Source organism: Hemiscyllium ocellatum, chromosome 2 (genome assembly GCF_020745735.1).
Source record: "Hemiscyllium ocellatum isolate sHemOce1 chromosome 2, sHemOce1.pat.X.cur, whole genome shotgun sequence".
Lineage (NCBI taxonomy): Eukaryota > Metazoa > Chordata > Chondrichthyes > Orectolobiformes > Hemiscylliidae > Hemiscyllium > Hemiscyllium ocellatum.
In genome coordinates, this window is record NC_083402.1 from 70,090,246 (window position 1) to 70,117,247 (window position 27,002).

The window sequence follows — 27,002 nt, forward strand, 5'->3', positions numbered from 1 at the left end:
TTCTCTTCACCTGTGTTTTAAACGGGTGACTCATGATTTTCAAATGGTGCCCTCTAGTTCTAGAATCCCCCGGAAGAGGAAGCATTCCTTCTACATCCACCTGACCAGACCTCTCAATCAAGGCTGCAACCTAGTTACCTTTTACTCTTAAAAACTCGAAGTTACAAGCCTATTCCCTCCAAACTTTCTTCACAATTCCAGCTATTAATCTAGTAAAAGTTTTCTGAAATGCTTCCAACCACTTTATCCCCTTCCTTTAACAAGGAGGCCAATAGTGTACACAATCCTCTAGATATGGTCTCAAGGATGGCTGCTCTTGTTCCCAGCCCTCCAAGATCCTTTGAATATCTCATCATGACAAATTTGAAGTTCCTTTGTGACATTGACGGTTCCCTCCACCATGCAGTTCCTTCAATGTGACTCTCAGAACCCCAAATGTTGATTACATGAACCCCATTAATGAGATTCCTCATTCAATTCACCATCCTCATTTGTAACGATCACATTTATCAAGGTACCACCACATCTAGGATGCTAGGCCCTAGCATCTGAGTTCCAATCCCTCTCCATTCTTATCTCCAACTCCTGATTGCTCTGGTGAGTCCTGAGCCTTTGTGCAAAGATGCTGTTCTTTGGTTCCTCTTTGCTGTGCAGTAGAGTTCATCAAGGAAAACCTCTGACCTTAAACACAACTGCATAAAGATGTTACCTTTAAATATATGTGATCTAAGTGGCAAAAGATTCTCTTGCATCGCTGACTTCAAGTTGAAAGTTGGACGTAAATAAAAATGATGCACTAAAGAGATCATGGAAAGCAAATGTATTATAAATATGAGCCCAGCATGAGGCCCTCCCACCACAAACAAATCATTTCCTTAATCTTTGCATTTCAACCCACTGTTGGAAAATCAAATTTCGACTCCCACTTAATTCATTCACTATCTGACCATAGTTCCCATTTTTGAAGGCTCCATAGAAATCCCCCTTCTCCAAAATGAGGCCTTGTGTCCAGGAAGTCTGGCTATCTGCAGAAAGGTGTAGTAATTTTGTTTTGCTTTTATGCTTATTGAAAAGTTTTATTTATTTATAAGAGATATCTATTTGAATATTGTCGTCCTTGTAATTTTTAATTTCCTGCTATACAGTAGTTTACCACCCCCCCCCCCACCCCACTAACCCATGGAGGATATGTTCCAGGACCTACTGCGGAAGACCGAAACCACAGATAGGAATGAACCCATTCATTTAAATGGGAAACGTGCCTTCCTGGCAGCCTCCTGGCCCCTACTTCTAGAACGTTCCCTATAATATGTTCTGACTGTGCTAAACCGTGGAAAATAATTCTGCAGATATATAGGGTAGCCTCCATAAGTGCATTAAATTTTACATTCATCAACAAGGAAGTGATACTAAGAATCAACTTCTTAAACCACTGGGATCACTTTTTTTTAGTGAGAAACCCAGAGGCCCTTTATCACAATTGATGATCAGGGTGAATAAGGGCAGTGAATGTAGAAAATCAAAATGCTGAGCACAGTGGGGAAGCAGCGACAATAAGACTGAAGGAGAATACACACACCTGATGATGGAATGGCAGTAAAATGTGAGAAAATCTGAAAAATTAATATCAGGGAGATTGCCAATAATGAGCCAGAATAACAGGGCAGGTAGCATTAAAGAGTAATATTTTGGGAAGGACAAAATGCTGGCATTTCTGAAAGAATAGGAACTGGGGCAATAAAATTTATTGTCAAAAATAATTGTTCTATTCCTAACCTATTACTCTCTTACTATTTTAAAGAACAATTTGTATTTATACAGCAACTTTAATGTCAGAAAGTATCCCACAATGATTTACAGGAGCATTATGAGACAAAATTTAACATTAAGCAGCTGAAGGAAATGTTAAGATAGGATGAACAAAAGCAGGTTTTAAAAAGTGATATAAAGCAGATCGAGATAGAGAAAAATCAGATTCAGATTTAGTGAGTTCAGCTGAAGGTACAGCCTCTAATTTTCGTGCATTGAAAGTCAGAAATGCTCGAGCCCAGAATTAGAGAAAAGGAGGGAATCTTTGAAAGTTTGCAGCGGAGATTATGGCGACAAATGACATTCAAGGTTTAAAAAACTAAGATGAAAAATGAAGAAATTTTCAAACTGAGGTGTTGCTGCACTAGAAACCAAAGCAAATCAGTAAACATATTGATGAAGGATAAATGTGATATAATATGAGTAAGGGCAGCAGAATTGTGGATGCTGTCATGTTTACAGAGAATGAAAAGCAGGAGAGAGCTTTGGAATAGTCTAGAGACATCACAGACACAAATGTAAGGTTTTAACAGCAAATTAACTGGGGCAAGGTTGGATATGGACAACTGTGTGGACATGGAAATAGTCAGTCTTTATGATGAAAGCAATATGATGTTGGAAACTCTCCTCAACAGTTTAACTTCAAGATAAGTATTTCAAGTAGTCATCATAAATAAATGTAAACCACATTGTCATTTTGGTGAATCTGTATTGGGCACTCCCCATGAAATAATTTCCGCTACCAACTCTGTAATAACTAAATATCTCCTTTCTGCATAATGGAGAGGCATTTGCAATATTCCAAACCAAAAGCACAATTCCTGATTGTAGACAACCTTGGAAAATTATCAGTAGTATGCCTGATTATCAGTAGTATACCTGATTATGACTAACAGATATCACTTGAGGTATGATACTGCTGAGGCTTTTTAAGGAGGTACCTTGTACACATTGTTAGTAAGCCTTCCAGTTAAAAAAAACCTATGGATTTTTCACTTGGGTAGAAATTGTTAGAGGACAATAATGTTTTAGAAATTAATGCCTTTAACATATTTGACATTTTAGTCTCAAGTCTCATCTACACTGTCAATGTATCGTATTGAAGATGGTTAAATAGTTTGAACTTTCTTTAATTCAGAGTTGAGGGAGTGATGTAGGTGTAAGAAGAATTATTCATGCAGAATGTATTGTTTTCAGGACAGGGTAATAAGAAAGTCAAGATTAGAGTGGTGCTGGAAAAACACAGCAGGTCGAGAAAGTCAATAGATTTACTGACCACTTATTCATGCTCTCACATCTCTTGCTGCAAGGAATTGAGTTGCTCATCCTTCCTCAGCTTTCTTAGTTTTTTTCATGGACTTTCTAGGTTACGTTAATCATATTGTTCTTTCTTTTAAAATGAAATGTAACGTTGATCAAGGTAGAGTTCTTTGAGGTCCAGATCCCTGACAATAACCCTCTCCACAATCATTTTACATTTTTATTGCTGCATCAAAAGGACAGCCAAGCACATTTTGTAAAAGATCAAAGATTGAATTTTAAATATTTACAAATGTGCCTGTGTGCATATGTTAGATGCAGTGGTGGAATGGTGGATTTTGTGTATCCCACATTGTCAAGTCCCAGACCTTAGGTTGTCTGCTTGAGAGGAGGCATTGCATAGAGGTCAGGTGCTTTCTCACTGGATAGCAGAAAGAAATCAATAGTTGATTCAAGCATTGAATGCCCTTCTAAAATCTGGGTAAACATGGCATTGCCAGATGCTCAGGAGGAGGTCACATCCTTATTTTGCTTTTTTTTAAGAAAATGTGTGCATTGTGTGGTGAAAGTGATGGTGACCTTTGAAAAATATCAGCAATAAAATGAAAGAAAGAACTAAACCAAAAGCAATATAAAATAAAACACAAAAATAACATAACCTGACAATCACAGATTATCAAGAGGGGCTTAAATTTATTCTGATCTGAATTTTAATTAATTATTATCAGTGATTAAAACTCTAGTCAGCAATAACCAATCAATATTGATCAATACAAGACCAGTTTCATGAATGAGAAATCTGTTTACCAATGATCTCTGTGCACTTAAAATGATTGAGCATTACTAGGCCTCATCACATCCCATCACGTCAAATACACAGGGTCTACTGACTCCATTGACTTTGTTTATTAAATTGAGCTGCTATTGATCACCTTTGACTAATCACCAGCAGACACTTAACTGCAAATAATAATGTATGCAACTACAAAGCATATGGACAGATAAATGTCTGTGTTACAAAATTGTGCATCTGTAAGTTAGTATTACTCAAACAGCTGAACATCAAGTCAATTGATGCTAATAATTTGATTTCAATCTCATTTAGCTCAGCTGGCTGAGACTTACTGGGGAGAATTCTGTACTTGTAGGACAGTTTGCGCAGATGTATGGTTTGAAAAGGACACGTCAAGAATAACGAGTGAATCTTAAAGGGGTCAGAGTGAAAAGAGCTTTGGTGAGATTTGTGGCACAATCAGATGAGAATTCTGGTGAGGCTTACCTTGACATTGGGAATATCGGTAATGCTTTTGCTGAGTGATACAGTGAGTTTCTTGCCAGGCAGTGACACATTGCCAATCAAGAGGGATTATAGCCTGCTAAACACCTTATTTAACACTGCACCTTGCCTCATTGATATTCAGCTTCCTATTTTACCAAACATGTTGAACAAGTTGGCTGTCAAGAATTCTCAGCATGGAAGTCAGTGCTCCTTGTAGTGATTGTGACAAGATCAGCCATCTGAACCTTATAGAATTGGATTTTCCTTATTGGGGGGGTGTTAATCTGGTCCAATCAGGGAGCCCTGGCTGACATATAAAAAGATTGAGTATCAGAAACACTGCCCTGCCAATGGGGCTGTATCTATGTCTAAACCAGACCTAACTTCTTGCATCTATTTCAATGCAAGATGCCCAACAGGTAAGGCAGATACACCCAGGGTGTGGTTGGTGACATGGGATTGGGATATCATAGTGATTACAGGGTCATGGCTCAGGGATGGACAGGACTGGCAGCTTAATGTTCCAGGGTATAATGTTATGACATGGGTAAATCCCTCCCCCCCGCGCCCCCGTAATTTAAACCAGCAACACAGAAAAGATTCACCCCATCCTGTAATCAGTTAAAATTTGTGAAGCATAGAGCTATCCCAAAAGTCACTATTTAAAGTAAAAATTAACAATGTTATTCTTTACATCTAACATGGACTATTAACTAACAACTATTTACAACTCCTTTCTCTTAAACCTATCTTTTACCTGTCCCTTTATAATACTGGTCCAATTTTAAAAAAAAATAAAGATTTTCAGAAAAACCTTCTTATTTCAAAACCAGGCACGTTTTGGTTCTGCACTGTATTCCTGTCTTCTTTTCTTCTTCTTGGGGATCCTGTTTCACAGGACTTTGACAGATAACAGTACCTTTCAGAGAGCAGATCTTTCTGCAACCAATCATGTTGGTGCTTTTTTGCTGCTCTGGGTAGCTGTTCAAAATGCCTGATATTTATACCCCAAAACATCAGATCATTTTATTGGTTTCAATATTATCAAAACATTAAATTCAAATGTGAGTTTGGTATCTTGGGGCATAGTTTAAACTGATTGGCTGGCTGGCTTTGAATGTTATTGTCTCATGGCAATCCAGCTACTGTAGCTGTTTTGATCAAATGTTACTTGGTGACATTGTTCCAGACTCTCTCTGCATCAATGTCCTTGCTAGCTTTTCAACTCTCTTAAAGGTACTATATCTCAACACCCTCCTCACAATAAATGCTATAGCAATTTTGATGTTATTAGGTAAGAAATTTCAAAAGATGATTGGGGATAGATGTTTGTAGGTTAAGGGATGGCAGAATATGGGAAGCCTTCAAAAATCAGATAATAAGAGTCCAGAGACAGTATGTCCCTGTTATTGCAAAAGGAAAGGCTGGTAGGTGTAGGGACTGCTGGATGATGAGAGAAAATGAGGTTTTTGTCAAGAGAAAGAAGGAAGCATATGTCAGGTGCAAAAAGCAGAGATCGAGTGAATCTCAAGGAGAATATAAAGGTGTATACTTAAGAGGGAAATCAGGCAGGCAAAAAGGGGATAGGAGATAGCTTTGGCAAATAGGGTGAACGAGAATCCAAAGGGATTCTACAGGTATATGAAGGGCAAAAGAGTAACTAGGAAGAGAATAGGGGCCCATAAAGATCAGCAAGGCAACCTATTTGAGGAACCGCAGGAGATGGGGGAGATACTAAATGAGTATTTTGAATCAATGTTTACAACGGAAAATATTGAACGAGCGGAACCAATGGTATCTTGAAAGAAATGTCCACATTACAGAGAAGGAGGTGCTAGGCTTCTTAAATACATAAAGGTAGATACATCCACTGCAACCATCTGATACAGAGTTAGACAGTAGGGTGTCAGTGTCTCTGACTCCTCTTTTTCATTATTGCCATTGTTCTGCCATTGATGTTATTACCTTTTCAAGATGTTCAATATCACATTGCCTTTCTAATATCATAGAAATAATTCCATAAACACCGGTATCCCAGCACCAAAATCTCCTTTCTTTATAAATGTTTAGTACTTGACACTGGTCTGGCTTCCTCCGATCCAGCTCTCATGAGTGAGACAATCCTCTTTTTATCTGTTAGCCAGGGCTCCCTAATTGGACCAGATTAACAGCCCCAATCAGGGAACTCATTCCATTAGCTCAATTGGCTGACATCATTACAATCTCTACACTCATCATCCAAGGACATTGGCATGAAACGTTTACATCACAGTTACCATGGAATCTCTTCAATTCATTTGAAGAGCATTTAAGAAATGCAGACTTGTATTCCAGGGTACACCAATAGCTAGCATTGAAAGGCTACTGCAAGAGCACTTTGTGTACACAGCAGACACCCAGCTCATGGACTGCACCAGGCTGCAGTTCCAGACTGTCCACTTGTTCTGTTAGCACTCACTTACCTAGTGTCTGGCTACATGCTTACAATATCCTTGCCTTGCCTTATCAATTAGTGCAGTCCAACAACCAGGTGGCTTGCCTTGTTGGTCAGCTGTCCTCAGGCGAGGGACTAGGTATTTTACTCTATGGCATTGACAATCTCAGACCTGCAATGTGAGCCAGCAGCTTATGTAGCAAATACAGTGCACGCACTGTCAAGCAGGTAGCCACGTCTCAAAGTCTGAGAGGAATAGTCCTCACTGAGTTCCATGGAAGAAGCTGTCAGTGATGGGGTCGTGGCACAGTAAGTGAGAGGCAATCTCTGATGTTAGTGTGTGAGCCTGGTCACAGTCAGGATATTTTCAGCCTGGGTGCCTGGGCCTCAGTATTTCAGGGAGTGGGTCATGGTCAGTCCTGGAGCACTGTAGCAGTCAGTCTAGGGAAAGATACAGGCAATGCAGTTGGAGAGATGTGCAATGACCAATCAGGGTTGCTCTGGGTTGGGGTAGGGGTCATGGTCAACATTTCCAGTATTTTCTTTACTGCTGTTAATGACCTCAGTGGTCTGTGTGTCACAACATGGGGTTTCCCAGCGGCTGTGAATCCATGTGGCCATGCAGCATCCAAGGGAATTTGACCATGGAGAGGCCACCAAGTCCATCTGTTATGGCAAGGAGAGTAAGGAACCTATTTTCTTGGTATTGGAGTCTGCAGGCTTGGGTTGGTGGGGTGAGGCTGGGGGTGGTGCATGGTTTTGACAGTTTTGAAAGCGGGACAATGATAATTGTAAGGGGGGGATGTGGTAAAGCATGGAAGGAGAGGGTTCGTGTGGGAATTGTGTTTATGTATAGCCAGGAGCATCCTGGCTTCAAGGGGTGGACAAACCCCGGCTTGCACAGCTACCTCATATGCCACGGTCTAGAAGGAAAAGCTGGGCAGATGCAGGTTCATGTCCATGGATTGGGTAGGAAGCTGTGGCGTGTGAAGCCTATGCAACTCACTGAAAGAGCTACCAGGAAAGAGATTGGGATATTTAGGGTGTTACCAACACAAAGGGGAGAGGTTGGAAGCCACAGGATGAAAAGCACTCGCCATTACCTTCCGTCATGCTGGAAATCAAAGGCATAAAGTGGGAAAGAAAATAGCTGTGACAGATCTTGGAGTGGGCGGGGTAGTCTCTGTCCCTGTGAGGGATGGTTCACAAGACCCATTGAGGTGCAGAGCTCTAAAGCGAAGTAATATTATACACTACCCCATGCACTGTACAATACACAGATACGTGGAATTTCCAATCCCTGGCCAAGCTAATGCATTGCCTCCTGTTTGCTGTGTACCTCCTTGTCCTAGTCAGTGTTCACCAACTGTGTTCACACCAACACTTTTGGACCCAGGAGATAGGGAAAATAGTGGGATGTTGTAGGTTGAGGGTCAGAGAACCCATTGTGCTGTTCAGTGTTCTGTTTGTGTTTTGTTCCTGCAGACAATTTGTTCCTTTTGCTTCCAGATGATGCAATCGGCCCTCTGTACAGACATTGATCCACAGTACATACTGTGTGGCCATGAAATTGGCATCATGCTGGCACAATTGCATTTGGGGTCACAGATAGACTCAAACAACAGATGTGGAGGCAAAATGGTGAAATGTGTACAAACATGAGAATTCATGCACAATACAATGTCACCTGCACCACTCTTTCTTTCTCTCCCTCCCACCACATCTTGATACAATTCCTAGTTGCAGAGCTGGAATGGTGCAGTCTGCTGGGCTGTGAAGCCCACTGTTCCTAGAGGTTTGGTCAGCTGACCCTGGGGCTGTTTGTGTTTTTATAGCCCAGGCATGCTCTTTCTCTCTTGCGGGCTCTTTCTGCCCTATTGTAGCCTGTATTCTCTTGAAAGGCAAGAGAGGGAGGACTTGAGTGAAAGGATAATGGGCCAAATGCCTGTTGGTGTTGGTTCAGGTGGTTGAAAGGTGGTGAAGTGATCCAAGTGTGTAGACTGCACAAAGGTCATGCAAGGTTGGCATTTTTCGGAGGTTCAGGAGATGAATGAGACCAAGTGAAGGAATATATTGGGAACATTAGAGAGAATGCCAGAGCTTGAAACTTAGTGGTATTGGATACAGTATCAGAAATTAAGTTTGTGGTAGCAGAGAGAAAATCTTGAGAGTTACCGTGGTAGAGAAGATATGATCATTGACTTTCTAAGGGCACTGCTGACAGATCATCGGCAACATTGAGATGGCATGGATCCAGGTTGGAAACCTCCAACCAGGCTCTGGTGGCATGACCAGCTCTTCCAGTCCACAGGAAAGAGGACTTTCCTCTTTTGCAACTCTCACCCCTCCACAGCTGACCAGGATCTCGGGCTCATGGTGCCATCTTCCCTTTTTCCAACATGTTCAGATTCTTGACCAATCAGGTCAGTTTCAAATTACCAGCCCGCATCCTATTAAAAGCAAAACTGAAAGAACTGTGGATGCTGGAAATCAGAAACAAAAATTGCTGGAAAGACCCAACAGGTTTGTTAGTATCTGAGAACAGTTTCTGTTTCTTTTTGTTTTTCATCCTTTTAAATACTGTATGGGTGTAAGGGATGCTGGTCTTTTGGGAGATACCTAATGAGTTGTTTCTAGAGTGGTGAGATTAAATCAGATGTGTACATCGGATGGGGTGAGATAGGCACTTAATGTCACGAATTTCTACTCAACAATGTCTGTGCCAACCACAGTCAACCAATCAGCTCTCTCTTTTCATACATTAGAAAAGACTGCTTCCCATTATATTGGTATTCTTGCAAATATCCTGATGAGTACAAAATGAAAAGTTTCAAAGTGCGACTGTTTTCCACAATACACAATCTAATTTTTATAGGTGTAAACATACATGTTTTCATTATACAGCATAACCATACAGTATAATTAAACACCATTAATTTGCCCTTGAAAATAAAACTATTATGGTCTCAACGTACTAGGATGGAGAGGTGAAAAGGAAGTGGAAGAAAAATTCTCATTCGGAATGAATGTGATGAAACTCATATTCATGTGCCTTTCCTTCCTTTCAAACCCACTTCTCAACCCACCCATCAATATCAAATGCAGTTGGCAGAGATGAACCTTCCTGACTGAGGGCACAGACAGTTTTCTGCACAGGAGCTGACAGGGGCAAAGGGACTGGAGTGACAAAACAGATTGTGAATACTTCAGTGTGAAGCAGTTATCACACAACTCATTGACATTAAAAGTCTACAATGTTTTACATTACTTGATTCAGTTACACACAGATGAAATGATTACCTGTACAGGGCTCACGTGGATCCTATCATGTGCATAGGGAACAAGGATTCACTTGAAAAATTCTTCCTGTATGCCTGGAAATTGAGAACGGTCTTTACCGGGCACAGTGGATAGTGGAAATGCATGTTTACTGTTACACTTCACTTGATTACCTTTGGGAGAAAGGACTAATTTGCGCCTCCATCAATGCGGTAATTACATTTGTTTAAATAATATATAGCTGAACCTTTCATGCCATCTTTCATATCAATTCACCTCCTGGGAGTAAGCAAATTGTTTGCTCAGAAAGAATAGACAAGGTGCAACTGTAACTTGTACCTGAATTAAAATGATAGAAATCTATATTGGTAAAGACAAAAAGAGTGGAATTAATCCAGCTCTTGACCTCTGGCTGAAATACAGTGAGAACCCACAGTGCCTACTTTGCCAATGACATGACCAGCACCAGCCCTTCCCCAGATCAAGGAATCTGATTGTCGAAATCCTATATCCCTGAGCTGAAATGGGGAACAAGGGAGCTTGGAAGAAAGGTCAGGCATGGGACTTAATAGTATTTTCCTTATTTCCCCTCTATCCCCTAAAACCCCCCCACCCCAATATGCCAGGTCTCTTGAACAGGCATTCAATGATTATAGGAGATTACCCAAACCCGAGATGTCCATATGCAGGTTCCTGATTTGACACTGATTGAGGCTATTCTGGGCAATAAGTGCTCATTTTAGCATTGGGACAGAAAGGCTGTTGCAAACATTTCCAACCTGGACTCAATGGGGTAGGTGAACAAGAAACAGAAAGGTGATGGGATCCCCAGTTTACACCATCTAGCCTGATTAAATGCCCCATCTCCCCTCTCCCCACTGCAATATTCAAGCATGCCTTGTGGAAGGACATTAAATTTTGATTAAAATGTTGCCCTGAATATGGGCGTTGCTATATTAGTTCTTTTTATTATCAGGGCAGGTAAGGAATCAGGTTTTGATCAGTCAGCAGGTGGATTCACAATAATCATTTCCAACCTTTTCCCTCTCCTCAAATTTGTGTATTACTTCTGTCTCTATTATGTGATTATAGTCTAGTCTATTTTAGTAAAGCCAATCCTCCTCCCTGAACTGCTACGAATCAGGCAGAACAATGGTTCCATTGGTAGCACTACTGTCTCACAGTGCCAGGGACTTAAGTTTGATTTCAGCCTCTGGCGACTGTCTGTGTGGAGTTTGCACATTCTCCTCATGTCTGTGTGGGTTTTCTCTGGGTGTGCCGGTTTCATCTCACAGTCCAAAGATGTGCAAGTTAGGTGGATTGGCCATGTTCAATTCACTGTAGTGTCCAGGGATGTGGTGGCTTGTTGGGTTAGCCATGGGAGATGCAGGGTTACAGGAATGGGGTGAGTTTGGTTGGATTGCTTTTCAGAGGGTTGGTGTGGACTCACTGGGCCAAATGGCCTGCATCCACACTGTCGGGATTCTATGAAATACTTTCTTGCTTCTGACGTCAATTCTTTTGCCTTACATGATTATCCAAGAGGCACTCAACCCCTTTAGTGTATTATCCAACCATAAGTTCAGTATTTTTCTTCGACTGATGATCTGTCATAAATATAACAATTTTTTATCTCATCACTTCAGTTGCTTTCATCATTACCTAACTTTTCACCAGAGGAATTCTAAATTGATGTTTTATTAGTTCACTGTGGAACATCTCCAATGCTGACCATGCTGCTCTGCTCGCAATGAGTGATAGGTTGTAGAGAGAGCTGAGGCCTGTGTCCTCAGACACATTGCCATTTATACCCTTCTCCAGAAGCATGGCAAGCTTCTTAAGTTGCACAGAATTTAACATCCACATTTAATTTCAACTTCTTCCTTGACCATGCTTGTTCCTACTTTAATGATCTCCGCCAGTCTTTGTCCCAGCAGTACTTCTTGGGTTATGTATTCTATGTTACATCTGTTCCATTAAAAGTGGCCAGCTCTTTCTTCAGTTACCTTTGCATCTCTGGTATGACATCTTCTTTTCACATTTGGATGTGAAAATACCTTCGCATTTGACTCTGTCATTTTGTTCCCCTGATTTCATTCCACCTACAGAATCTCTACAGTGTGGAAACAGGCCCGTCGGCCCAACAAGTCCACAACGACCCGCCGAAGCGCAACCCACCCATACCCCTACATTTACCCCTTTACCTAACACTACGGGCAATTTAGCATGGCCAATTCACCTGACCTGCACATTTTTGGACTGTAGGAGGAAACCGGAGCACCCGGAGGAAACCCACGCAGGCACGGGGAGAATGTGCAAACTCCACACAGTCAGCCGCCTGAGTCGGGAATTGAAAATTTATCCCTGATTAATGCCCTTAACCTACACATCCCTGAACATTACAGGCATTTTAGCATGGCCAATTCACCTAAACTGCACATCATTTGATCTACCATCAAGTCATGCATTTTGAGTTGACTTTCCATATCTATTGAATGTCAATGATTTTCAGTTGTGTTGTTTCAACTTACAGTAATGATGGTTTAATACAATCTCTGGCTTTGATGTTATGTGCTTGCCAGCGGGTTCTGTCTGATCAGATAATCAGTGTTCAATACAGTGAGTGGACACAAGGTTTTGATTCTGTTCATCAAACAGCTGAATAGATGCATCTAAAAAAAAACCAATTCAAGCCAAAGGGAATCCAGTTCTCACTGCTAGTTCCCCTCACATATGGTCCATAATAAACATTTGTCACACAATTTGTTCGAATATGATTGTGGTGCAACCTTAAGGAGTAGCTATGGAAGAAACAACTATTTTGACCCCTTTTATCATCAATATATTATTAAACATTTCCTGACGACTAAAGCAAATCATAAAATTCAGTGAAAAAAAATCACTGAATAGAGATGCCGTTGTCTGAAATGCACTAAGTTGTTAGGGACTGTGTAACAAAACATTGTAGCATGAATGGCCATGCACATTACTTACGCTAATGGTTAAACGTGAAACAAACGCATACTTCATGGAAATTTGAAAGACTAATCATTTTCATTATTTCTGGACGTTAATGTTTAGTTCCACGTTTATCGCCTGAGGGACTCCATCAAATACATTATTTACCTTCAAAGGAAGTCAAAATACTGAAGAAGAATATGCTGAACTTGATTTCAACAGCCTGAAAACAAGATGTGACAAGCAGCATGACATCGGCCCCCTACTAATTTCCGCTATTTGTAAAGTAGTTTGTCTGAATGGCAGCAGCTCCCTAGAACAGGTCAAAGTAGTTGAGACCGTGTCAGTCCTTGCATAAGAAAACCTCAGTTCAGGGAATGAAATAAGCAGCTATTGATTTACCAATGAAAGCCATGGAGTATGAGGAAGGCAGCCAAAAGGAGACACCAGCTGCTCCCTGCTGGAAACCTTTATGGCAAAGTTGAAAGAGAAAGGGAACTGCTATTCTGCCTGAAAGGGAATTCTACAGGGAAAAAAAAATCCTGCGTGATAGGTAATAGCTAATGTTAGCACTGCAGCAGAAATGCTATGTTCCACATAGCTAACCTCTTTCTCGCTCTGGAATCCTAAACCATGTTTATTAATGAAGTGTGCTGAGACTGGACCCAATGGGAATTTCTCATGCTCTCTACACACTCACAATTCTTTCTATTTACTGTCCATCGCTAGACACCACACCCCATTCTGAGTGCACTTTTCAGGATTAGTTGAATTAAGCCAAGCCCATTGCAACAATTCCAAGAATAAATTTATATCAGAATGAGAGGCATTGACACCAATTTGTTCAACAGTATTACTCTGCTGTACTGTGTTGTCAATGAATTTTGCTCTTACTCAGTACAAATCTGCGGTCTGGATTTATTGTCACTAAAATTAAATAATAACAATCCACTTCTTGGTTTCACACACCAACACTTATTCAGTTCAGTTACATACAATTACTGAGTGAGATTAATAATACCGTATGTAAAATATTTCACACTATAATTAAAATAATCATAACCATATAAGACTGGGGAAGACATTGTCTTCATATTCACAGTCATGACTTTCAACTATTGCTTTGGGGAAAGGACATTCTGAGAGAGAGCTGGATTTTTTTTTGTGATTGCAATTTGCTACAATGTCACACCTCAGTGAATAAACAGAACCATGGAAACAATTTTGGCTCCAAACAGCCAAAGTTGTTTTACTGTTTAGCTATTGTACTTTTTTTTGCACAAGATCCATATTTCCACCATTGTGACTGATGCTGTGAATTTTTGAAATCCCGATGTTTTATGCAATTAGTCAGGTAAGCCTACTTTCAAAATCACCACCACTACCTGTCTGGTGTGTAGGCAGCATGGTGAATATATGTGAGTTGAATGGATGTGCACTTGATAACTTCAACTCTAAGTTGTGAGGAAATTTGACTTTTAGCAATTTAATACTTCCTGGTCTAGATCCACCACTAATTTATTGTGTCAGATCATTATTATACTGATCACCAATGACCTTTAACCAACAGTTCTGATAGTTCTCTCTTCTTAGATGTTTCTTAATTTGCTGTAAATATCCTATGTTTTTCACTTTCATTTCAGGTTTTCCGCATCTGCAACGTTTTGGAGTTATCTGCATCAATAACGTGTGTAACGAATAAGGCTTATCAGGTTTAATTTTCCTTACAACAGTCCCCTGTGCAATTATAGAAAATTAACTGTCTCATTCTTTCCATTGTATGATGGCCTTTGGTCAACTGAACTGCTACCAGCACTGGACTGAATGTTAACTGACAAAACTGCCATAGTAGGGGAGACATCAAGCATATGTTTAATTCAGTTGGGGGGCATTTGTATCTGACTTCCAGATACCCCAACCACTTAGAGTAGATAAAGGCAAAGACAACCTGCAGTTCTATGGCTCAGAATGGAAGGATTATTGAAATATTGAAGAGCTGCACAGAATGAGTTTCAACATGGAAAGGAAGCTCCACACTTTGCAGATGTCTCCATCATGCTGTTAGGGCATGAAAGGGGATTCAGATCCCTGTGGATGAAGGACAACGACAGCCTCGGAGAATAAGCAGGCATGGTTGAAAGTTATCAGGAAAATTAGCAGCATCGGTGCAGTGTTTCACTCCTGATACAATAAACTAATGTCTTGATAAACTAATTATGACATAAAGTGTTGCACAGTACAATAAAGTACAAAATTGTTATTCTGCTTTCCCCAGCTTGCTTCTGCATATCACTCCTCAGATCAACAAATCCTGCATGTGCACCCATGGTATTTATCATGGCTAATCCATCTAACTCACATTTCCTTGGACACTACGGGTAATTTAGCATGGCCAATCCGCCTAACGTGCACATCTTTAGACTGTGTGAGGAAACTAGAGCACCCAACAAAAACCCACGTAGACGTGGGGAGACTCCACAGAAACAGCACCCTGAATTGAGCTGGCTTTGAAATATTTGGAGGATATATTGACTTGATAATAGATGTTTAACCAATACAAATACACTGACTGAACAGTAACTAATTGGTTAATGTTTTAACTGCTAGAGGTTTCTTACATAACAAGTCAAAGTACAGCAGTTCATAATAGAGGTGGCTCAGTGAGATAAAATAATTCTTGAACATTTTGAATTATGCTACTGGTGTTATTTGTGTATGAAAACCATTATTAAGGTTTCAAAAGTATTACTCAAAGGACAAAAAACATGTTTATGTTCAACAAGGTGAAAAAAAAGATATGTACTCAGAAGCTTAATATAACATGACAAGCTCCCAAAGGACTTTTGGCCAATTGTAATTCAGGGCTTCACCATGTGATCAAATCCCAGTTGTCTCAATGAACATCTGTCAGTCGAAAAAGGATGATGTCACATTGTAATTTTAATAATTTATGGAATTGTTTTTTAACCTTATGACAGGTATGTAATGACAAACTTCAACATTAAGGCATAGCATTTTGAATAAGCTCATTGCAATTATTTGATGAGCAATCGCTCCTCATGTGGTGTTTTTCTCTGTCATGTTATTGTCACTTATTCCTTTGTTTCAACACGTGATTCATGTTACATAAGCATTCTCTATCTTTATAACCATCTATCATCATTGGCGGTGATGACTGTTCCTCAATTCGACATGATGTCTATTCAGAGTCACCAACTTGCCATAATTCATCAAGTGACTTAACAGGCCAATTCTCAGCACATAGAGCAGGACAGCTCTTAAGATATTGATAGCCAATTAAAGACATATACAACACCTATCTCTGCCCCCAAAAACCAACCTTGATGTTGATGTCACAAAAATGATTATTTTAGACTCTGTCCACAGATGCTGCCAGACCTGCTTGGTATTATCAGTATGTTTTTGTTTGATTTATATTTGCAGAATCCACAGTACTTTGCTTTTAATGTTAATACACTATCTCTTTCAGAAATATCTACCTTTAAGAAATTCTACTCTTCCACTCCCATATTGGACAAGAGACCATTGACCATGTGAAAACCAGCCTTCTGAAAACAGACGGAGAGATGAGACATTCCATAAAATGGTGGCAGGAAGTGCTGTTAGGAAAACGCACATCTTCTCGCCACCACAAGATATTCCTAAGGGCTGAAATTTTGGTAAACCAATTGTCTGGTCACCAAGAGGCTACATCCTGCTCCTGCCTGCATATTATTGACATTTAGTTGGGCCCAGGCTGTGAAAGGGAAATGCTAGATAAACCCATGGGGTGCCTCCCAGGTTGACTATCCTTCATGGCTTCTCTATGGCATATGGAAGTCCAGTATTTCATTACCATTTCGAGACAGAGCATCCCTATGATCATCAAGGTCTACCTGCAGGCCCCAGGTCAGTAAAGCTTGGCTTTCCAGAAGGCCTCAACATGATTCTCTTGTAGTGTTGACAATAGTCACCCTTAGTAATGACACACCAGGACTACTAGCCCGGTAATGAGGTTGGCACCACAGATGAGCTGTTGTCCTCAATTGGGTAGTAGTCCTAGTAATGCTTCCTTAACTGGTTGCCATTGTAATATCCTCCCTAGCATCCCACCACTCACCCACACAGGCTTGAGATCTGTTTTCTGTTTCAGTAGCAGAATAACCTTTGATTCTGGTGTTTAGTATCTGTTTTTATCCCCACAAACACTGCAGGGCCTGCTGAGTATTTCTGAATCTTTGGTTTACTTCTCTGTCAGATTTTTATTTTTAGTATACTTTTCATTTTATCGATGAAGTAAATGTATTTATAAAATGGAAGATGCTATTAAGCTGGCATAGATGAGCCTTCCCGAATAAACCTGGGAAGAATATCCTGCGGCTTCTGTTGAGCTGTTGTAATCCTGAACTGAAATTACTTGGCATTAAGTAGGAGATTTCAGAATTTGAGGGTACCAGAGGAGGTTACAAGAAGTTGTGATAAAGAAACAGTGATGTAGGTCCAAGCTGGGATGGCTTGTAAATTGCAGGGGAATTTGGGTGGAGAGGAGAGAGGAACGATGCCTCACAAAGATGTGAGCTCTAGTTCTTCGGAGTAGTAGAGAAAGCAGACAATGGAGTGCGGTCCTGGTCAGTTTAGAAAATTCCTAAAGCACATCGACCCCAGCCACAGTGTGCTGGTGGAGTGGGTGAATGTTGGATCTGCTAACAAAGATAATCGAGAAAGTTACTTTTCCTTGAATGAATCTGACTATTTGAGCACAATTTCGCCTGCATTCAGGTAGGCATATGGCATGTACTCCACTACATGTCTGTTGTGAGTCTTGTTGAAAGTTGTATCCATGAATCTGACAAGCTTAGATAAAATATACAAGGAAATTAAAAAAAAAGCTGTTCATGGGGCGGCATGGTGGCTCAGTGGTTAGCACTGCTGCCTCACAGCACCAGTGTCCCAGGTTCAATTCCAGCCTCGGGCGACTGTCTGTGTGTGGAGATTGCACATTCTCCCCGTGTTTGCATGGGTTTCCTCTGGGTGCTCTGGTTTCCTCCAATAGTCCAAAGATGTGCAGGTCAGGTAAATTGGCCAAGCTAAAATTGCCCATAGTGTTAGGTGCATTAGGCAGAGGGAAATGGGTCTGGGTGGGTTACTCTTCGGAGGGTTGGTATGGACTGGTTGGGTCGAAGGGCCTGTTTCTACACTGTAGGGAATCTAGTCTAATTAGCTGGCGGCACAGGGATTAGGAGACACAGATTTAAAATTTTGGGTAAGAGAAGAGGAGGATTACGAGGAAGGAGAATTTTATATTTCTTTGGTGTTGCTGTCAAAATCCTGGAACTCCCTCCCTAACAGTTTGTGGGTCTACTTACTCCATATGGAGGCAGCTCACCACTACTTTCCTGATGTAGGGCATATGCCCAAAACGTCGATTCTCCTGCTCCTCGGATGCTTCCTGAATTGCTGTGCTTTTCCAGTGCCGCACTTTTTGACTCTGATCTCCAGCAACTGCAGTCCTCACTTTCTCCTACTACCTTTATTAGTCAGAGTATTGAGTACAGGAGTTGGGAGGTCATGTTGCGGCTGTACAGTACGTTGGTTCGGCAACTTTTGCAATATTGCGTACAGTTCTGATCTCCTTTTTATCAAAAGATGTTGTGAAACCTGAAAGGGTTCAGAAAAGATTTACAAGATGTTGTCAAGAGTTGGAGGATTTGAGCTATAGGGAGAGGCTGAACAGGCTGGAGCTGTTATCCCTGGAACGTTGGAGGCTGAGGGTGACCTTATAAAGGTTTACAAAATCATGAGGGACATGGATAGAATAAATAGACAAAGTCTTTTCCCTGGTTTGTGGGAGTCCAGAACTAGAGGGCATAGGTTTAGGGGGAGAGGGGAAAGATATAAAAGAGACCTAAGGGGCAACTTTTTCACACAGAGGGTGGTACATGTTTGGAATGAGCTGCCAGAGGAAGTGGTGGAGGCTAGTACAATTGCAACATTTAAAAGGCATTTGGATGGGTATATGAATAGAAAGAGTTTAGAGGGATGTGGGCCCAGTGCTGGAAAATGGGACTAGATTATGTTGATATATCTGGTCAGCATTGATGAGTTGGACTGAAGGGCCTGTTTCCGTGCTGTACATCTCTACGACTCTATGCTTCTGTGACTTTCTCAAGGGCAACTTGAGATGAGTAATATATGCAGGCCCAGACAGCAACACTCATATCCTGTGAGTGATTGATTTTATAAAAATGCAGAAAGTATTAATGACTTCGAAAATGACGCTCAAAGGATGACGGAAGCAGAAATAATTATTTGCAAAGGATATTGGATGGGTTCTTGAAGGAAGTAAACCTTCTCCATGAACAGGGGTGGAACACAAACTGGATTTATCATCTCTATGGAGGGCTGGCGTGAATTTGATGAACCAAATGACCTCCTTCTGTGCCATAAGCGACTCTATGACTTTGAGGGGTCTGGGTTTAGGCCACTCATTTGATCCTGTAAAGTAACTGTTGGTCTTTCTTACATGACACCAAGATTCATGGACTGAATGTGTGTATCAGATTTAGCAGCTGAGTTTATGTATTTCTTAAGGTATAAACTTACAGTTTTTTGTCATGAGAGAACTCTCCAAACTCTCCACACTGTTTATGGCACAGAAGGAAGCCAACCATTTTAGGTGAGTGTTTATGTTCCATACAATCTTCTCTTCCACCATATTTTATTCCACCCTAGCTGCATTTTCCTTTCCTTTCTCCATCACGTGGTACCTACTTCACTTGCCTTGAAATGCATCAACACTATTTCTATCAGCCATTGCACTGCAGCAAATTTCACATTCTAACGGTTCTCTAAGTAAACTCCATCATGATCTTGACTGAGTGCCTATCTAATATCAATATATACAGTGCCTTTAGCATAATGAAACATAATGCTTCCCAGGAGTATTTTCAAATAAAGTGCGACACCAAGCTACATTAGGGCAGAAAGACAGATGTGTCCCAAGGAAGGAAAATGAGATAGAGAGCTGGAGAGATTAAGGGATGGAATCCAAATGCTGAGACTTGGCAGCTGAAGATATGGCCACCAAAGTGAAGCATTTATAATTGGGAATAGACAAGAAACCGGAAATAGAGAGGTCCAGATATCTTCGAAGGTTATAGGTTTGGAGGATTTACAGATATGGGAAGGGATAAGGCCATGAAGGGATTTGAAGACGGGGTAAGACTGATAAAGCAAAGATGTTTCTTGACAGGGGACTAATGTAGGTCAACAAGCAAGGGGTGATAGGTGAATAAGATTTGCTATGAAGAGCAATACAGCATTGGATGACTTTGTTTACAGAGCGTTGAATGTAAGAGATCAAAAGGAGTGTGTTAGACAGAGGGCTGCATCAGCATAGTTTTGTCAACAGAAGGTCATGCCTGATAAGTCTGTTGACGTTTGTTGAGGGGGTAATGAGCAAGTTAGAGAAAAGAAAGCTAGTGGATGTGATCTATTTGGAATTCCAGAGCCTTTGAAAAGAGACTGCACAGGGGGCTGTTAAATAAGTTAAATGTCCTTGGTATTTGGGGCATGGTACTGTCAAAGATTGAAGATTGGCTGACTAGCAGAAGGCTGGGTGTGGGGATAAAGGGGTGTTTTTCAGGATGGCAGCCAGTGACTATTGGACATCTGCAAATGTCAGTGATGGGACCACAACTACTCACATAATATATTAACAATTTGGATGAAGGAACTGAGAGAATTATTGCTAAGTTTTTGGATGACACAAAGATACATGGAGATAGTTTTTAGGAAATGGGAAGGACTTGAACAGACTAGGAGAATGGTAAAAGAAGTGGCAGATAGAACACAGTGTAGGAAAATGTGAGGTTTTTTTTACTTTGGTAGGAAGAATAGAAACATAGACTATTTGCTAACTGAGGAAAGGCTTCAGAAATCTGAAGCACAGAGGGACTTAGGAGTCTTAGTTCAGGATTCTCTTCAGGTTAACATGCTGGTTCACTTGGCAGATAGGAAGGCAAATGGAGTGTTAGCATTCACTTCGAGAGGGCTAGAATACAAGAGCAGGAATGTTTTGCCAAGGTGTGTAAGGCTCTGGTCAGACTGCATTTGGAATATTGTGAGCAGTTGGGTGCCATATCCAAGGAAGGATGTGCTGGCCTTGGAGGACACCAGAGGAGGTTTTCCAGAATGATTCTGATGATGAAGGGCATGATGTCTGAGGAGCAGTTGAGAACTCTGTGTCTGTACTTAATGGAATTTAAAAGGAGCGCTTTAAAAGGATATCTCATTGCAACTTATAGAATGCTAAGAGGCTTGGATAGAATGGTTGTGGAGATGTTTCCATGAGTAGGAGAGATGAGGACCCAAGGGCACAGCCAAAGAGTTAAGGGATGGCCCTTTAGAACTGAGATAAGGAAGAATTTCTTTAGACAGAGGGTGATTAATCTGTGGAATTCATTGCTACAGAAGGCTGTGAAGGCTGAGTCATTGGGTGTATTTAAGACAGAGATAGATAGGTTCTTGATTAGTAAGGAAATCAAGAGTTTGGGGGAGAAGGCAGGAGTATGGGGTTGAGAAGCATATTAGCCATGATTGAATGGTGAGCAGACTCAATGGGCTTAGAGGCCTAATTCTGCTTCTCTATTTTTTGATCTTACGGTTCAGAGTAGATTTAAGGAAGGCACAGCTAAACTGTTTCACAGCAGTTGAGCTAAGACAGTATGAAGTCGAGCAATCCTATGGAGATGAAAATAAGCAGTCTTATTAAAAGCACAGATATAAGGTTGGAAACTGAGCTCAGGATTAAATGTGATATGGAGTTTGTGGGCAGACTGACTTAATTTCAAAGTATCCCTACAGAGTGAGATGAAGTCTGGGAAGACAACTTGCAAACAAATCTTAACACCCGGAGGAAAGTGTAAATCTCACTGTTTAATGTGTATAATCATATATTGTTACGGAATGCAAAAGTACATTATACTTACATCACAAGTTTAATGTAAAAGTGTGCTCTGAGGTGCTCAGAGACGTAACTAAAAGGTTAATTTCATGCAAAATAAGAGTTCTTGTGACTATGCCGAAAAAAATAAAAGTGACTATAGTCTTTCCAGACCATATGGTTACTCCCTCATTAGAGAGAGACCACTGGTTGTGGTTTAACCAGAGGCTCACTGTGCCTCCAGGGAGGGGAAAGGTTGAGTAGGACAGTCCTTCATGGTAACGTGAACTGGTGCAAGAATTGAACTCGTGCTATTGATATCATTCTGAGTCACAAACCAGCCATCTGAGCCAAACTAATCCCTAATGTTTGTTTGAACAGATGTGGGCGTGCATTTCATTGAGAGTTTAGATTCTAAATCTACCCTCTTTCACTGACTTTGGGTGACCGCAATACAAATTAAACACAAAGTAAAACTTAAATTAAAATCAATACAAAAAAGCAATTTGGAAGATGAAAGCATCATGAAAATTGATGTCTTAAACCTACATTCTGCTACTGTCAGATCCTGAAGGAAATGGACAACTGGTGTTGTGTATTAACCAATAAAAAAGTATTGGCACAGGAAATTAGTCACTAGACCACCATAAAAAAAACAGCAATTGGTCAAATAAATATTACAGAATGAAAGCACAAAAGGAATCTAACTTTTTTCTTTCTAAAATAATTAAATAAACCTTGCCACTGTGACACAAGCACTCAGGAAAAGATGAAGTTGTCTTACTTTTTCTGCAATGATACTGACTAAAAAGTAACAAAATATTACATTTACATTTTCAAATAAAGAAATGCATGACAGTTAAATCTGGACTGCTTGGATTTTGAAAGTCTCAATATCTTTAATTGAAACTTTTAATAAAATTGCTTTCACATGTTTGAACATGCAGACATATACGTTAAGAGTAAGTGTATGTGCCTTGACCTATCAAGCTTGCTCCACCATTCAATACAATTATGGTTCATCTGATTACCCCATTTTCCTGCCAACATTCAATAACCTTTCATCCCCATGCTTATCAAGAATCTATTGACCTTTGCCTTAAAATTATTCAAAGACACCGCTTCCAGCACTTTTTGAGAGAATTCCGAAGGTATCACCTTCTCTGTAAGGAAAAAAAATCCTCATTACAGTCTTAAATGAGTGACTGATTATTTATAAACAGTAACACATAGTTCTAGGTTCTCGCACAAGAGGAAACATTCTGTTCACATCCACCCATCAAGACCCTTCATGATGTTATTTGTTGAATTTAATAAAAATTGGCAAAGTGTCAAATTTGGAAATGTTCACGAAGGGTTTCTGTCCATGAACCCTGGTGAGGTATTTTACACAATTTGACTTTGCTGATCTCAGTATGTACGCAGCATGCCTCTGTTCCACGTTTGCACTATTGTGTATTCACCAGCAGCAGAAATGCTCATCACTATTGGGGTCTTCTAAGATTTCTGTCACTTGTGCTACTTTTAAAGATTAGCTGTGCATGAGGACAGTCATTGCCAGCAATGAATCGCCCTCTACAGTATATGTAGAGGGATGGAAATGAAAAGGAATAGTTTCTGATGGCACATAGTTGGCACGATGACACGACATTGGAAATAAAACTTATTGAAAAATGTATACCTACTTTACATCATCACCTGTCTGACTGGCCACCATAGTAACTGCAGCTACAAAGATCAAGCTACACTGGTTACTTGTTCCTAATGCCATACAATGTTAGAACCCTGTCTAAGGAAGTGCTCCTCTTTCCATAATGTCAGGTGTTCAATGTGGGACCATCGTATGTTGGAAAGTCTGCTGACAATTGAAAATGTTTACATTTCTCGTTGTTCAACAAAAACAAAACATAAAGCTGCATTTGCTTCTGGGAACAGCGAGGGATTGCTTACATTCAAATAGTAATGTATTTACAGACAATAAATGATCATTGCGCCCAGCTCACACCTATTGGCACCCAGCTCACTCCGATTGGAATTGAGCGTCAATTAAGTCTTGTCTAGCATGTTGCAGCTGATACTGCACTGCTCTGTCATTTGAAGGAGATGTTTCTCCAGAACAATATCTCATCTTCCTCTTGGAAGACTGCTCCTACATTCCCGTCTCTTCAATGTCCATCACATCTCCTCTAGGTCAGCTCCAGTTGTGCAGCATGTTAAGATTATGCAGCGTTGGAGAATAGGCTAAGACAAGACCAATCCAAGCCTTGCAATCTCATCTCCAGGATCCTTACCATCGGCTCCATGATGGCCTGATGGAAGAATGGGCTATATTTTATCTAAACTCAGCCTCATACCAGTTGCATAATGAAATCTATCAGCCATGCTTATAGAGTGTAGCTCTTGTCTCCCTGCATCTCCCAGGGCATTTGGCTGTTACAACGAAGCAAAGACATGAGAATTCTCACAGTTTTAGGTATCATGGCAGTTTCCAGGGTAACAGGCACAGATTATTAAGATGTAGAATTTATTCCAATGTATGCAGTACAAGCCATGCCATCAAATACTGTAGGAGGTTGTAAATGTGGAAGAATTACAGAAAGCTTGCCTCACCCTCATATCACCAAAGAAGGCAATATTACATATAACAGCATGCTGCAGAATGTTTACTGTTCAATGCGAGAGAAAATCAGCTCCATACTCTTGTGTAGCCTGTGAGAGTTTCAATTGGCTTTGTGAATTGTGTGTGTAAAAAGTGAAGTCTGCAGATGCTGGAGATCAGAGCTGAAAATGTGTTGCTGGTTAAAGCACAGCAGGTCAGGCAGCATCCAAGGAACAGGAAATTCGACGTTTCGGGCCAGAGCCCTTCATCAGGAATGAGGAGAGTGTGCCAGGCAGGCTAAGATAAAAGGTAGGGAGGAGGGACTTGGGGGAGGGGCGATGGAGATGTGATAGGTGGAAGGAGGTCAAGGTGAGGGTGATAGGCCGGAGTGGGGTGGGGGCGGAGAGGTCAGGAAGAGGATTGCAGGTTAGGAGGGCGGTGCTGAGTTTAAGGGAATCGACTGAGACAAGGTGGGGGGAGGGGAAATGAGGAAACTGGAGAAATCTGAGTTCATCCCTTGTGGTTGGAGGGTTCCCAGGCGGAAGATGAGGCGCTCTTCCTCCAACCGTCGTGTTGTTATGTTCTGGCGATGGAGGAGTCCAAGGACCTGCATGTCTTCGGTGGAGTGGGAGGGAGAGTTAAAGTGTTGAGCCACGGGGTGGTTGGGTTGGTTGGTCCGGGCGTCCCAGAGGTGTTCCCTGAAGCGTTCTGCAAGTAGGCGGCCCGTCTCCCCAATATAGAGGAGGCCACATCGTGTGCAGCGGATGCAATAGATGATGTGTGTGGAGGTGCAGGTGAATTTGTAGCGGATATGGAAGGATCCCTTGGGGCCTTGGAGAGAAGTAAGGGAGGAGGTGTGGGAGCAAGTTTTGCATTTCCTGCGGAGGTTCACTCCCGGCACCTTCCCCTGCAACCAGGGCCCTGTACAGCTGCAGAAGTACCTCTTTGCTTCTATATTCAATTCCTCTTGTTACGAAGGCCAGCATGCTATTAGCCTTCTTCACTACCTGTTGTACTGTACCACAGTATTTACTGTGGAAAAGGACATGAAAGATGTAGAATGTAGGGAAATAGATGGTGACATTTTGAAAAAAATGTCCAGATTACAGAGGTGGAAGTGCTGGATATCTTGAAATGCATAGAAGTGAATAAATCCCCAGGACCTGATCTGGTGTACCCTAGAATTCTGTGGAAGCTAGAGAAGTGATTGCTGGGCCTCTTACCGAGATATTTGTATCATTGGTAGTCATAAGTGAGGTGCTGGAAGACTGGAGGTTCGCTAACATGGTACCACTGTTAAAGAAAGGTGGTAAGGACAAGCCAGGGAATTATAGACCAGTGAGCCTGATGTCAGTGGTGGGCAAGTTGTTGGAGGGAATCCTGAGGGACAGGATGTACATGTATTTGGAAAGGCAAGGACTGATTAGGGATAGTCAATATGGCCTTGCACGTGGGAAATCATGTCTCACAAACTTGATTGAATTTTTTGAAGTAGTAACAAAGAGGGTTGATGAGGGCAGAGCAGTAGATGTGATCTATATGGACTTCAGTCCCCATGGTTCCCCATGGGAGACTGGTGAGCAAGGTTAGATGTCATGGAATACAGGGAGAACTAGCCATTTTATTACAGAACTGACTCAAAGGTAGAAGACAGAGAGTAGTGGTGGAGGGTTATTTTTCAGACTGGAGGCCTGTGACCAGTGGAGTTCACAAGGATCGATGCTGGGTCCACTACTTTTCATCATTTATATAAATGATTTCAATGTGAACATAAGAGGTATGGTTAGTAAGTTTACAGATGACACCAAAATTGGAGGTGTAGTGGACAGCAAAGAAAGTTACCTCAGATTACAATGAGAGCTTGATCAGATGGACCAATGGGCTGAGACTTGGCAGTTGGAGTGTAATTCAAATAAATGCAAGGTGCTGTATTTTGGGAAAATAAATCTTAGCAGGACTTATACCCTTAATGGTAAGGTCCTGGGGAGTGTTGTTGAACAAAAAGACTATGGTACGCAGGTTCATAGCTTCTTGAAAGAGGAGTCACAGGTAAATAGGATAGTGAAGAAGGCGTTTGGTATGCTTTCCTTTATTGGTCACAGTATTGAGTACAGGAGTTGAGAGGTCATGTTGCGGCTGTACAGGACATTGGTTAGGCCACTGTTGGAATATTACATGCAATTCTGGGTCTCCTTTCTATTGGAACTTGAAAGGGTTCAGAAATGATGTATAAGGATGTTGCCAGGGTTGGAAGTTTTGAGCTATAGGGAGAAGCTGAACAGGCTGGGGCTGTTTTCCCTGGAGTGTTGGAGGCAGAGGGGTGACCTTATAAAGTTTATAAGATCATGAGGGACATGGATAGGATAAATAGACAAAAGACAAATTCTTTTCCCTGGGGTGGGCGAGTCGGGAACGGTGAGCGGCACGGTGGCACAGTGGT